The sequence below is a fragment of the Lucilia sericata genome, unplaced genomic scaffold, assembly GCF_015586225.1.
Source record: "Lucilia sericata isolate MDLA Ls3-8-SP2 unplaced genomic scaffold, ASM1558622v1 Contig000776F_arrow, whole genome shotgun sequence".
In the NCBI taxonomy this organism is placed as follows: Eukaryota; Metazoa; Arthropoda; class Insecta; order Diptera; family Calliphoridae; genus Lucilia; species Lucilia sericata.
Genome location: NW_023994771.1, coordinates 40,300 through 57,220, shown reverse-complemented (window position 1 = coordinate 57,220; position 16,921 = coordinate 40,300). Strand labels below are relative to the sequence as shown.

Here is a 16,921-nt window from a genome sequence, read left to right as displayed (position 1 = left end):
AAATTTGGCGTGAGCGTAGCCAAGGAGTATTCGAGTTTAAGTTTTGAAGATAAACCCCGCAGATGCCCCAGGGACGGCGCTGTGGCGGCTCAAAGTAGGGTACCTACGACATGTAAAATTTTTAAACTCGTGCCATTTTTTGTTTTTCATCCAAATACAAAGACATACTACTTATCTCTTATAATATCCGAGTTATAGGCATTTAAAAATTTAGTGATACAAAATTTACCATACCTTGGTCCGCCTTTTTTTGAATACCGGGCGTAATTTTGGACCAAATGGACTCAATGTTAGTTAGACAACAAAATTTCCAATAATATACAAAAAATTTCAGATCAATATCATTTACAGATCCAAAAATATACGTTTTTTAATTTAAAAATTCAAAAAATTTTAGATTTTTGCCGTTTTTTTGCCAAAAATGTGTCTTAACTCTTTTATTAATAAAATAAAATTTCTTTAAGAACATATAACTAAAGGTATCTTTAAGCAGAACGCTTTGGCGTAAAAAACTTGTCCTATTTTTTGAAAATGTTGCCACTGCGTCCTTCCGAATATGACCTATTTTTTATCAAAACTTCAACTTTGGGAGACATGTTCAAAAATCCCAAAGCTGGGATCAGAAAACTGAAAGCAGTTTTGGAAATCTCAATATGTTTTATATTTACTCCAAAAGTATTTTCCCAGCCCTGAAAGAAATGTAGACCCTATGGGCAAAAATGTAAAAACCATTTTTGGGATTTTCATTCCTATTTTTGGGAATTGCGGGATGCCCTTTGACCTTTTCAATTTTTGTTTTTGCATTTTCTTATTTGAAATGACAAATTTAAGAAGCGTTGAAAATTTCATTGAGTTTTGTTCATAAATAAAGATTTCTAAAACTATGATTTATATCAAAATTTTAATAGGGTCGCAGATAGCTACAACAATTTAGTCCATATTTATCCCTTAATATCATTTTTTAGTTAGATATGGAAATTCTCGACCCTTTACAAAAAATTTCAAGCCAATATCTCAATTACATTCAAAAATATGTTCATTTAAACCTGTGTCCTTTAATTTCATCTTTTTCATATTTTAGTATTAAGTAATATTTTAGTATTGGTGTTGAATAAAATATTTGGACAATTTTTAAAAATTATTTAGTTAATTATTTAGTTTAGTGGCCTCCGGTAGGTTAGTGGTTAGTGTTCTAGACTGGTAGACCGGAGGTGGTGGGTTCGATTCCCACCTGAGGCACTGGTTAAGGAGCGCACAACAGGCCCGATAGACGCCTAGGTGTATTTCTTCGGATTTGATGTATATACATCCTCCTTTCAAACTAACTAACTAACTAGTTAATTATTTTATTAAAGACTACAACATTGTATATACAATAAAAAAAATTATAATTTTATTATGAGCCACGCACAACAACACCTAAATCACCCCACACAAACCACCTTTCCCGCCCATCGAAATATAAAACACAATTTAATACAATATCATCAGTTAGTATAATAGCTTTTTTTATTTGAACTGTTTATCTTAAACATAATACAATTAATTCTTACAACCTACTTATATAGTTAATTCCTAACACTACTTATTTTCTATAAAATAATCTGTCATATCGGTATACATATCCAGAAGGTAATATAAGTCCTTTAAATCTTCCTTGTTTTGAGATGATAGAGTTTCATAACAAATCCATCTTTTTCGCATAGTTGAAAGAACAGGATCAGAAGATAGAAGTAAACTATTAAAAATATCTTCATTCTGTGATTGCCTGGAGCATTTTCTTGAGCTGAATAGTTGAACATGCTTAAAATCTCGATTCCTCGCTTCCTGGGCTTCTTCTGTTAACTCTCCAAGTGGATGAATATTCGATTCAATTATTATTTGACCATGACCCAATATTTTGTGTACTGTTGGTGTTAGTTCCCTCCATGGATACAGAGATACAAGTAATTTAGAAATTTCAGATGTATATTCCCCAAATCGATTTCCATTAATTTTATGTTTACTATTCAGTGCCATTAAAATAGTGTTAACTCTTCGAAGCAACTACTTGTCGATTCCAGTTATTTTTGAAGTAATTTCAAAATCACGAAAAAACCTTCTCGCCGTATTACCGTCATTTGTACTACCGCAACTTGGAAGTGGTTTGTCGATGTTTAATCCCATCTGAACTTTAAATTCTTCTTGGATTCTGCTTTTTTCCGCAGCTCTCAGTTCTTTCAATTCTTCATTATTTCAATTCTTCATTATTATTTTGCGACTTTTTCTCATTACATATTGAGCATCTCCAGAAGGAAGAAGTTTCTGTTATGGCATTGCTGACCTTTCCATCAATCATTGTTAAGCTTAGCTGATATGATACGTTAATAGAGAATTCCTTTATTTTTATGCAAATGGGCTCCAGTGCATTTATTTCATCTTTTATATAATATTCCACTAAATCTTTTGTTGTTTTCTTTGACTCCTTTATATATTAAAATTCAATGGGTCTACAAAAATTTTTTGAACCCGGAGTTGTATTGATCCATATATCTTCAAATGAATTTCCGATGCTTGACGATGATGGATTAAGGGAATATGAACGAATTCGTAATGGCACTAATGATGACATAAATACACTTTTGTAGTCTGCTAATGTCCGACTTCCACAAGCTTGTTTGTATTCTGGAAGTGCTGATAAACCGTCACATCACCAATTACACATTAAGACAATATAACAGTTATGAATTTTCCTTAGTTGGTCTTCTGAAAAGTCTGACACAATTCTTGATGCTGTGTTTTCGAGCAAAGATGATATATCAATACAAGCTTCCACATCATTAACAGCAATAGGTGATGGTAGGATAGTTTGTTTTTTTTCCTGGATCGCCTTGTATGATGGTAATATATTGTGTCCTTTTTCATGCAGAGCTTTCCTTAATATTTGGTACTTATTTCGACTGAGATCCAGTTCCAACATAAGCGCTATTGCTTCCTCTTCAGTAAAATTTTATTGTGATGTTGGAGTTGGTATACTTTCCACAATTCGCTTAAGTCGTTTTGGTGATGCATTAGGAAGAATAGTTACAATATGTACGGCATCCATAGATTGGTTTTCTTTTTTCAGCATTTCGTTAAATGTATCAGCAATTTCCTCATTTGAGATTGAAAAATGTTTTTGTGTGACCCTCTTTTTTTTTGACCTTGAACATAAGTCTTCGTATGACTTGCAAGGCGCTCCTGTTGATGTGTTGTAAGTTGAGATTTCCGTAGTAGTTTCCATCCAACTACAAAATTTTAATAAAAATTTCTTTTGATTTCCATCCACAGACTTACTTTTTACATCAAAAAGTTTTAAAAAGTTTTCAATTTTTGATATGCCTGTTTTGTCTACTTTTCTACTACATGTAGTTTTTATATAATTTGAAATGTCTTCAATTCTTTCTGGCCCTTTTGAAGATACACTCCATAAAACGGAACACAACTCTTCGTACTTTAATGTAATCTTCATTGTAGATTTATTAAATATGGTACTTAAAATCTGAGAAGTTTACTTATATACAAATTACCTATTATATACCAATTACCTATTAACATTTAGGACTATATTACTATAACCTGTAATTCAGTCATTGATATTTCTTATTAGTGAATGAATCGAAATTATCATTACCTGTATATTTTTACCTACATGATCATAAACGAAACAGAACGAAATGATCTGTCTAAAAAATTTAGGTAAAAAATAGTTATAAATTTCTGAAAATTTAAGCATAATAGGACCTTTCAATTATAAGGATAAACAAACAAATAGAAAATAGGTAAATATAAGATTTAAATATGTTCTGTAATATTTAATACTAAAATATGAAAAATATTAAATTAAAGGATACAGGTTTAAATGAACATATTTTTGAATGTAATTGAGATATTGGCTTGAAAATTTTTGTAAAGAATCGAGAATTTCCATATCTAACTAAAAAAAGATATTAAGGGATAAATATGGACTATCTGCGACCCTATTAAAATTTTGATATAAATCATAGTTTTAGAAATTAAACAAATAAAACAATAAAACTCAATGAAATTTTCAACGCCTGTTAAATTTGTCATTTCAAATAAGAAAATGCAAAAAAAAATTGAAAAGGTCAAAGGGCATCCCGCAATTCCCAAAAATAGGAATGAAAATCCCAAAAGTGGGATTTTTTACTTTTTTGCCCATAGGGTCCACATTTCTTTCAGGGCTGGGAAAATACTTTTGGAGTAAATAGAAAAGATTGAGGTTTCCAAAACTGCTTTCAGTTTTCTGATCCCAGCTTTGGGATTTTAGAACATGTCGCCCAAAGTTGAAGTTTCGATAAAAAATAGGTCATATTCGGAAGGACGCAGTGGCAACATATTCAAAAAATAGGACAAGTTTTTTACGCCAAAGCGTTCTGCGTAAAGATACCTTTTAGAAAACTATAAAATTGTTATATGTTCTTAAAGAAAATTTTATTTTATTAATAAAAGAATTAAGACACATTTTTGGCAAAAAAAACGGCAAAAATCTAAAATTTTTTGAATTTTTAAATTAAAAAACGTATATTTTTGGATCTGTAAATGATATTGATCTGAAATTTTTTGTATATTATTGGAAATTTTGTTGTCTAACTAACAAGAAAAAATTACGCCCGGTATTCAAAAAAAGGCGGACCAAGGTATGGTAAATTTTGTATCACTAAATTTTTAAATGCCTATAACTCGGATATTATAAGAGATAAGAAATATGTCCAAGCATGTTTTTTCAAGACCTCGTCGAGCGCTTTCAGAAAATATAAAAATCTTTGTATTTGGATGAAAAAATGCCACGAGTTTAAAAATTTTACATGTCGTAGGTACCCTACTTTGAGCCGCCACAGCGCCGTCCCTGGGGCATCTGCGGGGTTCATCTTCAAAACTTAAACTCGAATACTCCTTGGCTACGCTCACGCCAAATTTTATACCGATCGGATCAGCCGTTTAGAAATGCCAGATTTATTTCCAAAAAATTTCGATTCTGCCCCACTGTGTGATGTCATCGAATATTATCTAAGTACTTTGTTTCATTTACCGCTGGGAATTGTTTTTGCAAATTACACACTATTTATTTGCCCTTTGTTTACCTTTTTATTAAACTCTCTTTTAAAAAATATGTAAACAAACTCTCCTAGTTATTGTTGTTGCCAAAGCCTGCAAACAGTGTTGCCAACAATGGTCAAGCAAAACGCGCGCGAAAAAAATTAAAAAGGGGTAAAAAAGCGTTATTTTCTAACTGAAAAGGGACAAAAAAGCACCAAAGTTTTCTTTAGTAAAATAAAGTTTATTTTAATAAAAATTGCACATCATATTGCTTATTTATTACAAGACTGGCATACTCGAAACTTCTTTTTTTTTTAAATAGTAAAATGTCATTAAACATTCAAAATGATATAGCCTATCAGACCACACTACCAACTGGCCTACCGATGCATCCACACCCAAATTGTAAAATTGTACAAAACTTATGAAATATTATTTTTTTTTTTTTTTTTTTGCAAAGTCTATATATCTTTAAACAAAACCACTTCAAACCAGTCAAAATTTACTGTTCATCTCTGTATAAAAAATCTGGCCTGATGTTTAAAAATACAAACAAATACATATTAACATTTTTCAAGTTCTTGAAAAATGTTTAATTTCAATGATCTGAGTGAGTAATATACATAGCTTATTTTATCGTATTTTGAATACTTTCAACAATTTATTTTATGGTTTTGAAGAATATTTATCCTATCCAATTCAAATTCAATTAGAACCTAGTTTGTTCAAAAATAGCAAGTTAATGTTGCTGTAAACTTAAAATAAATGCAAAAAAATGGAACAACAGTGTGCCATTTACGTCAAAGAGTTATGTTAGGTTTCTAAAACTGGACTATTAAACTGATCCAACAAAAAGTTGTACACATAAAGCGATGAAAAAATTATCAGTTCTTAACCTTATAGAGAAAATGTTAAAGATTAATTAACTTAATTAATTCCTGAAAATCACAAAATAAGATTTAAAATATTATAACAAGCACTAAATGCACTGTCATAAAATTAGAAAAGCACCACAATAGTGCCTTTTTGAAAAAGGGCACCATGAGAAAAATTGACCGCGTTTGATACATCAAAAAGCACCGCAAATAGTGCTAAAAGCACTAAGTTTTACTCTCAATCTCCATTAAACTCTTCCCTATTTATGATTGTTTTTGCATTAACATGCATTTGCTTCCGATTTTCCTACAATTTACTTTAGTTTGTCGCGTTTCTTTCAAGAAAAATTGTTAATTGTGAAAAAACTAATTTTAATAAATTTCTTTTAATAAGTATTAGTAAAAAATAGTACAACGAAGTTATAATTTATAAAAAATGATAATATTTGTTTTAAAAAAGTGTTTTATTAGAGTTTTTTTGCACCCCGTGTACTTTTAAACCAGAGAACATACAAAAAATATTTTTGACTCCTTCATAACCTAACGAAAAAATATTAATATGAATTTAGTACTTTTTGGATATTCGGACGTTTAAGGGGTGAAAATTGTACCTATTTTTGGTACTTTTTTCATAAAACATTGTTTTTGGTTTATTAACCTATATATATGAATACATAATAACGGGCTCCCAACACGATTTGCAACTTTTTGGAACAGAATTTTTAATTCGTTAAGGAGGAAAAAGGTACAAAAAGGGATAAAAATGGGAAATTTGATTTAATTCAAACACAATGATCCAATTATATAAAATTTTTAGATCTAGAAACACTAAATATGCTAATGGGGTGTTATTTGGAACACGTGATATTTTTGGTACTTTTTCATTCTCCAACTGGTACTTTTTGAGTTTTCTATGATATTGAAATAGAAACATGAAATTAATAATAAAGGGACTTTTCGGTACTTTTTCGTTCTACAAACGTACTTTTTTGAGTTTTCTTTAAAATTATACCTAGAAATATGAATTTTTGCATAATATTGAACCTGAAACTTGAAATTAAGTATGTAGTCAGGATTAAGTGGGAACCTAAAAAAGGGGACTTTTTGGTACATTCTTCAAAAGGTACTTTAAGAATTTTCTATAATATTGAACCAAGAAACATGAAATTAAACATGTTCTTCTTCAAAAGCTACTTTTTGAGTCTTCTATAATATTGAACCTAGAAACATGAAATTAAGCATTTAGAGCCTGGAATAAATAAAAATCTATAAAAGGGTACTTTTTGGTACTTTATCGTACTTCAACTGGTACTTTTTGATATAATATTGAACCTAGAAACATGAAATTAAGAATATAGAGCTCGGATTAAGTGATAACCTATAAAAGGGGTACTTTTTCGTTCTTCAAAAGGTTCTCTTTGTGTTTTTTATAATATTGATCCTAGAAACATGAACTTAAGCATGTGGATCCCGGAGTTAATGAGAATCTATAAAAGGGGGCCCTTTAGTAATTTTTCGTTCTTCAACTGGTACTTTTTGAGTTTTCTATTATAATGAACCTAGAAACATAAAACTAAGCAATCAGAGACTTGAGTGAATGAAAATTTAAACTGGAATATTTTCTGGTACTTTTTCTTTAACTGGTACTTTTGGAATTTTCTATAATGTTGAACTTAGAAACATCAAATTAAATAAAATAGGTCTTTTGGTACTATTTCGTACTTCAACTGGTACTTTTTGAGCTTTCTAAAATATTGAATATATAAACATATGTAAACACAATTGAATGAAAATTTAAAAAGGTACCAGAGTATCCTTTTTTGTTCTTTTTCTAATTCTTTTCGAATTTTCTATAATATTGAACGTAAAAACATAAAACTGGACACGCAGCTTCCTGATTGTATAAAAATCTGTATGCGATTTTTTTGGTTTCTGATTGAAAATTAAACATGCGTCATCCTGATTTAATGAAAATCTATAAAAAGGCACTGTCTGGTACTTTTGCGTTCTTCAACTGTTTTTATACCCTCCGGGTATATATAAGTTTGTCGTTCCGTGTGTAACACCAAGAAATATTCAACAAACAACAACAAAGTATATATATTCTGGGTCCTTATGAAATTCTGAGTCGATTTAGCTATGTCCGTCTGTCTGTCTGTGTAAAACACGCTCACGTTAAAACTAAGTAAAGAAAATCAACCAAATTCACCCAAAATATTTATTATTATCCTAAGCAGTTTGGTATTGAAAATCAGCAAAATCGGTTCACAACGTAAAAAGTTATGACTACCTCGAAAAAATTACGTTTTTTTTCCTAATTCTTTTGAAGTTTTCTCAGAAACTAACAACGATATTGCGATGAATTTTGTCACACTTTATTTTTTTAGGGCAGTGATCAATTATGTTAAAAATCTTTACAATCGATCCAATATTTCCTATTGCCCCCATACAAAGGTATATATTACCGGAAATTAGTTTATCGTTAATAACTCAATCAAATATATCGGTATCAACACCAAATTTTGTACATACAAATATAATATGAACAGAAATCATACTACCAACGTAGATCTCAGTCGGTCCACAATTGGTCATAGCTCCCATATAAGGTCCACTTCCGAAAATCACCTAATCGCACATATTTCATTGTCAAATAAAGCTATTTTGATAAAATTCGACACAAATATGTTTAGTCTAAATATAAATCACTCTACGAAATATTTTCCGGATAGGCCCATAATTGGTCATAGTTCTCATATAAGGTCGAATTCCGAAAATCACTTAAACGCATATATTTCATTGAATTATAAAGATATCGGGATAAAATTCGACACAATCTGTACAAATACAAATTTTTCTTCAAAATTTTTTACGGATCGGTCCATTATTGGTCATAGATCCCATATGAGGCCCACTTCCGAAAATCACTTTTAAGCACATATTTCAATGTCAAGTAAAGCTATCTTGATAAAATTGGACACAAATATGTTTTGCCTAAACATGAATCATTCTACGAAATTTTTTCTGGATAGGCCCATAATTGGTCATAGCTCCCATATAAGGTCCACTTCCGAAAATCACTTAAACGCATATATTTCATTGAATTCTAAAGCTATAGGGACTTGAATATGTTTTGTGTACGTACAAATCATTTTACAAAATTTTTTTACGGATCGGTCCATTATTGGTCATAACTCCCATATAAGGCCCACTTACAAAAATCACTTAAAAGCACATATTTCATTATCAAATAAAGCTATCTTGATAAAATTCGACACAAACATGTTTTGCCCAAGGTCCATAAGTTTTCTTAGCTCCCATATAAGGTTAACTTTTGAAAATCACTTAATACCACTTAATTCGTTATTAAATTATTATATCCGGATAAAATTCGACATAAGTATGTTCTTTGTATAGATAAATCATTCTAAATTTTTCTGAACCAAATCAAAATTAGTTCGACAAAAATTTTGGCGAGTTATCTAAAAATTAGATAGTTAGATGGGTTTCAATAAAAAGTAGCTTGCTGGTGGAGGGTATTTAAGATTCAGCATAGCCGAATATAGCACTCTTACTTGTTTTTTTTTTTTATTTTCTGTAATATTGAGACTAGAATCATATTTATTTCTCTCACACACAAAATCAAAAGTTTCCCAAAAAAGTTTCCTTGTGTAGACCAGCATTACGTGTCTTGTGGTTTTGGTTAACCCTTTCACGAACAAAACTAAACCGCTGGACTTTTTATGGATATGACTTCACCACACACTTTATTTTTACGTATATTGGTCATTTTTGATGAGAAAAAGTGTTTTCGAAGGATATCGCAGGATATTATCCTTTTTAGCATGTATTGACATCAAATTCTAAAAAATAAATTATTTTCCTTTGGAAATAACCATTTACTGTAGGGAAAATTAAAAACAAAATCTTGGGACAACTTAAGTTGGAGTTAAATAAAAAGTGGCTAATATTGCTAAAAATCTTCTAGGGCAAAGGTAAGTTTTGATTTGATACACATTGTATTCATAGCTTCTAAACTGACATTTTAATCGGTGTTGTCATAGAAACCAATAATTATCGTTACTAGTTTTTTAATCAACAAAAAATGCATTGGTCTCGTGAAATCCAAAGTTATCGGTTTTATGTCCGATTTAGAATTTAATGCTTTATTGAATTAAAAACAATAACATTGGATTTCACGCCACTAATGTTTTTTTGCTGTTTTACAGCTCCAGAAAGGAAAATGTTTTTTAAAAAGTTTTGAACAAAAATTTAAAAAAATGTACAAAAATGAAAAAATAAAGCACAAAATATGCTCTAAAAATTCGAATGCAAATTTATGCTCTTATGGGTAAAATATGCGCTAACAAATCGATGCCAAAATTCTTAAATTGGTCTGAAACGTCTAAATATCTTATCCATGAGTCCATACGACGCACCATAAAAAACATGCATTTGCATATTTAGATTTCTTTGATAATGACACATAATAAAAATTATATTTTCAAATCCGGCGGAAAAAAAAATTTGCAAAAAAAAAGTTTTTCAAAATTGTACTTTGATTCGATATAAAAATATACGAGAAAGCTCCTTTCAAACCTACTGAGATATTAAGTTATTTTATATTGCATTGCGTTGAAAATCATTTCTAATTTTAGGAAATTTTTTTCAATTTTTTTTTTTTCAAAATTTTGGGTTTGGAAAGAAATTAAAAAAAAAATTAAAATAACTTTTTTAATTATCAGCATATTTTCTGATATATGACATTTGCAATAACTATTTTAACATGCGCTGATAGTCCTCGCCTTTGTTCTGTTATAGTTCTTTAAACCTGGGTGTCAAATATACATACATACAGCCATAGTCATATTATTTAGACATACTGAAAATTTAAGTATGCTTCGAATTAAAAGCAAATTTCGATACTTTATTTGTAATTTTGCAACAAAAAATCATTCCTATGCTATTCCTTAAAGTGTATAGATTGAGCTAGTTAAAACATTTCTGACAAAAATGTGGTGTCTCTTGGTAAAAATCCAAAAAGAAGTCAACAATCTCAGTTTTCAAAAATTATTTTCTTTTCAAAAGTATTTATACATTTTCACAAATCATTAAAAACGCTTCATACGCAGATATTTACACTAAAAACCCTCCAAAAACTTAAGGAAGAGAAAAAATAATGGAAATTCCTGTCGACGCACAAGTTTAGGTTATGATGAAATTTTAATTGGGTATATGGGCATTATAATGGGGAAAATTTAATTGAAAATGATAAAGAATAGTCCTCAGTTTATGAAAAATTACTGATTCATAAGGAAATTTAAAAAATAGGATGTATATGGGGAATTTCGTGTCAAGTGACCCAACTTTAAAAATCGATGTCTTCCAATATGGATGAAATTTCTACCAAGGTTAGTACTCTGGATAGTAGGCCAGACACAAATTTTCAGAAAGCTATTTCTTCATCCTTTTCAAAATGTTTTTCTTAATTGTTTAAAAATTAAAAAAAAATTTAAGTTACTTTTTTCAAAATGGGCCCTTTTTTTTGCTTAAAAGAAAGTTTATTTCCTTGAAGGGCTTTATAGTGCGAGTGAGATATCTATCAAAAAAAATATTTTTTAACTCAAGAATAATAAATAATAAAAATAAAAAAAAATATTTTTTAACTCAAGAATAATTTTTTTTTAATATTTGGCACTTAATGTCCCCTATTTTTTCAAAATGGACGTTTTTGTTGTATTTATTTTTTACTCAAAAAAAAGCTTAGGGGTTTTTCAACTTAAAAAATTTATTTTGGGAGAAATTTCCCATTTTCAATACCAAATTTCATCATCTTTACCATTTTTAGATTATGCCCTATATAGGGAAAAAGGGATTTGTTTCAATCAGCGTGGAGATTTTTCAAATATCCATCTATCACACAGAGGGAAAAAGAAATATACACGCCTGGTACCAAATTGACATCAAACTGTTTATAATTTTTCAATACCATCCGTTGTCAAAGTATATACATACGTACGACAACACTATGTAATGTTGACAACGCAACGTTGACAACATTGCAACAATTCGTTGTCGAAATCTAAATTTTATACACATCCGTTGTCTAAATGTTAACAAACGTGGTAAGCTCACTGTTGACAAGCAATCCGTTGCCAATAGTGAGCTTTACATAGTGTTGTCGTACGTATGTATATATTTTGACAACGGATGTTATTTAAAAATTATAAACTCTTTGGTGTCAATTTGGTACCAGGCGTGTATATTTCCTTTTCCCTCTGTGCACGACTGACTTGTATGTATGTAGGGGGTCCCGTGCACTAATTTTTTCTAGGAAATACACATATTCCAAAATAATCTTAAAATATCTGAATGGGACCAAACTATAACTATTTCGATAAAAAGCGAAAGTAAAATGCCTCTCAAACCCACTAAAAACCATTTTGTGGACCTAAAATAATCTAAAAACTATAAAATTATTTTTCCCATAATCAGATCAAAATTATGAAATTTTTGTGTCAATTTCTTTTTTTTTCAAAATTATACTGTAGTATAATTTTTATTTTTCTCGTGTTCAGTACATTAAAACGCATCGATTGAGAGGTATACCTACTTGAGATTCTTAAAAAGTTGTTCCTCTGGACACCCTAATGTACATACATATATACATATGTATATACACAAGCAATTGCACATTGCATCTTATTTAACCTTCACCTTGACAAAACACTGCATCTGAAATTCATATATTTATATACACTTGAAAATGTGTGAATGTATACATATACATACAGTGTCGGGCAAAACTAAAGCTCGGTCCTTTATTTCTTAAAAAAAGGTAGGTAAGTATCGTTATTAAAATATCTAAATTTCGAGTTATATCGGTATTTGTATACTATTTTATGGAATTTCCTATTTTTGGGGAATGTATCCCAAAGCTTAGACTTTTTCGTTGTCATTTTTCCAACCGCGGCTAACTACGAAAATCTAAAAATTTTCGTCGTTTGTCGCCGCCAGTTGATCGAATCTGTGTTTATGATTTGACAACGACATATATTATTTATTATTTCTTTGTTGATTTAATAACGTCGTATATTTTTTATATTTTTGTTGTTGATTTGACAACTATCCGTACATACTTTGACAACGGATGTTATTAAAATTATAAACACTTTGATGTCTATTTAGTGCCAAGCGTGTATAATGTTGAGAATTTGTGAAAAAAAGATAAAATCTGAATTAATCGGGTCAATATTTAAAATTATTTAATATTGTGCTAAAAGTAATGCTATCTGATGACAATGTTCGAAAATTCAAAGTTATATTCGAAAAAAATTTAAAACTATTAAAAATACCACCAGAATATGACGTTTCGAATTTAATTTTTTTCGATGTCATCATAAATACAAGTCTTCATTATATATTTTTCCTAAGTTTCATTTAAATCGGTTGAAATCAAAATAACATTTCACTATAGTTTCAAGAAAATTTCCCAATATTGCATAGCTTGTGCTTGATCTTCACAGTTTATGGGTTAACATTATTCGATTTTACTAAAGCTTCATATGTACATATGTTTCTTATTATCTTGTATTGTACGTATATTCTTAAAAAGTTATATATAAAATGGATAACAGTAAATAATAAAGCCTGTTTTTTTAAAATTTAAAAAAAATCCTTTCTCCGAAATCCTCAAAATTTTAATCACAGGTACCGCCAATGGAGATTTTCTTAAAATTTGCTTAAGAAAACTGAAGGGTTTCCCATTTATGACTATACCTCGAATTCGGTTTACGCTATTAAATGAGGATAAAAACTCAAACTAAATTAACACCAATATATTAATGTTATGTCAAGGCGTTATTAGAATATTTCCTAAAATTTTGTAATATTTCTAATTTAAGTGTTTTGTGACACTAAATGATCGGAGGAATTTCTATTAACTTTTACAATTTTTAACAAATTTTTGTGGTTTATATCTTATTAGAACGATAATTATTTGCTGTTAAAATCCAAATACATAAATTTAATGCCAAAACTTCGTATTCCCCTTCAGAGCCGTGGTCCCACCAGTTAAAGTGGTCATTCACGCTAAATTTGTTCGTAATGCATTTATTTCCATACTCGGAATCAGCACACCAAATGGCAGGGATTAGATTTGTACTATGAATAATACCTTTTTAATAGGTATTTTACTTTTTTAAGAATTTAAATTCGCGCTTTAGTTTTGTTCGACACTGTACATTAGTAAGCTGGTATATGTGTATGTAATACTAACACGTTTATTAACAGTTTGCAGTCGATTTCTGCAAATCATTTCTGTTTAACATCCTTGAACTTAACTTTCACAAATAAAAGAAAAAATAACAATGACACTGACAGTGACAGTGAGTAATAGTAACAGTAAATACTAATGTAAAGATACTTTAAATGGTACATGCTTCAGATATCATATGAGAGTAAAAGATTTTTATTTTTTATACATATTTTTAGAAAACAAACCTTTTGTATTTGTCAAAAATTTATTTTTTTATTTGTATTTAATGTATTTGTTTATATTGGTATCTTTAGTTTGGAACGTTGGTTTTGTTTTTAAAATTCTTTTTAATTAACATTTTTTATTATTTAAGGGATAGAACAACAAACGTTATAAAATATAATTTATTTAATATTATTTCTTTATATCACTTTTAGGCAGGACTTTTGCTCTTAATTGACAACAAATAAATTTTATATTTTAGTTGTATTATTGTCTTATTATACATACATATATACATATGTATGTATTACTATTGATGGATTGTTAATTGTAAAATTTTGATAGTTTCACTTTGAGTTGAATGAGACAGACGAACTGTTACCAATATGTTTGTTACCGCTAAATTTTATCACTTTAGAGCTACAACGGTTAATGTTCAACTGAAAGTCGTCAACAATTTTCACTGAACTTCCAGCCAACATCCATTTATTCATTCATTTATTTAGCAGCAAAACTCGTACAACCAAGAGCAGTCCAACAAACAGTCACAGTCAAGCAGACGTACAGAAGACAACCCAACCAAACAGACGTTAAATTGTTAGCAGACAAACAGAAACAACCCAACATATTTTAAGACTTGTTTTGAATTTATGCAGGCATATGTGTATGTGTTTATGTACTGGTACGACATATCTGTATGTGTTTATGTACTAACCCCACAAACATTCAGGTTTGATATCAACTTTAAAATAATTTGTTATAGCATTGTGAAAGTTTACACTTTACAAGAATATTTTATTTTTAGGTCTCATAACATTTTTAAACAAAAAGCTGTAAAAAGTATTCCGATTTAAATAATTTCAGTAGCATTTTATTAAATATTTAAGAGTCATGTAAAAAAACCAATTACCCATATTTTAGAATAGTTTAATAATTAATAAAATATTAATTAAATATATTATAATAGATATAAATATGTATTATTCAAAATCAGTGGTCGTATAATACAAAACAACATATGGATGAAAAGTCTGATACAATGCCTTATTCGATTCAAGTATACATATGTACATATAGAGTGGCGACAATTATAATGCCACGTTTTATATTGAATACAGTGTATTTATACCCTACACTACAATAGTGGAGAGGGGTAATGATCGGCCGTCGTTTGACCCTAGCCCAAAAAAACATATCTTAATCGTCCAAAAATTGACTTATAACCATTAGTAACGCGATGAAATTCAGCAGAACTAACCTTTATATAAAAATACATTCCTCCTCTCAATTTATTGAGGATCGGATCATATTTGACCCTAACTCCCATATAAAGAAATTTAGTTTTTCATCAATAAATTGCTTAAATACATAGGAATTAAGGTAAATTTCATCATAAAAGTTCCTTCATGAAAAATAAATAATTTTTAAAATATACTCATGGTCTAGGGTATCATATATTGTCGTCCATGCACGACTATACTTTCCTACTTGTTTATTTTAAAAAAGAATTCATCAAAAATATTTTTATCAGGTAATATTATTCATTGTTTATGGGGGCTCAAAGTAATCGAGTGCCATTTTTTGGTTTCCCATCCGATATCAAAGATTTTTATATTTTTCGAAAGCGTTCAGCTAGGTCTTAAAAAACACCTCTTATAATTTCTGAGTTATAGGCATTAGAAGATTTAAATTTAAAAATTTTGCCATACATTGGTCTACTCTTTTCCAAATATATGATGTAATTTTGAACCGAATGGTTTTTAGTTTTTTTTTTGTGTTAGTTTAGGGCAATAGCATTTCGTTAGCTTAGTACGCAAACGTAACAAGTTCACTTCTTATAGAAATTGAGATTATGATGCAGAATGGTAGGATAACTTGAAATAGACATGATATAATCACAAAATTACCTTGTTTATACTTTAAACATGTACTTTTGATCCGGTATGCAAACGTGCTAAGTCCTCAAAACAATAAAAATATACAAAAAAAAGTGCTAACAAAGCTCTAAAAGAATTCATTCCCTAATTCTTTTTTTCAAATTGATATATATTTTAAAGTATTAACAATTCTTCAAACTCATTACCTTTGATTTAATTCCTACAATTAATTCTTAAAGCTTTCGATGTAGTTGAATTAATTCTCGAATGAATTAATTCCTATAGAATGTTAAATTCCTTCTGAATGAATTAATTTTGTTTGCATTCAATCTGTTACAAATTGAATTAAAATAAATTTCAACAATTCCTATTGATTTTTAAATTCCCTCGGAATGATATAAATTTTGTTTGAATTCAATCTTTTACAAATTGAATTTAAAAATTTTTCAACCATTCAATTTGAAATAGATTGAATGAAAGTTTTGTTTTATAAAAAGCATTCTGTATATTAAAAGTTTAATTAATTTTTTTTCTTTTATTCAATTTGTAACAGATGGAATTAAACAAATATGAATGATCATTCAATTGAATTCATTCCTATAAAGAATGAA

General features: G+C 29.1%; 1 protein-coding gene across 5 annotated transcripts in view; it reads right to left on the bottom strand.

The window, feature by feature from the left end:
• The window catches only part of LOC119608024 (carboxypeptidase M), a 141,585-nt gene extending 126,724 nt beyond the window's left edge, over window positions 1-14,861 (bottom strand). For all 5 annotated transcript variants that reach the window (XR_005231781.1, XM_037962243.1, XM_037962246.1 and 2 more), the window contains exon 1: window positions 14,457-14,861. The gene's annotated coding sequence lies outside the window, so the exon portion shown is untranslated. The remainder of the gene's footprint in view (window positions 1-14,456) is intronic.
• Between the last annotated feature and the right edge of the window lie 2,060 nt (window positions 14,862-16,921).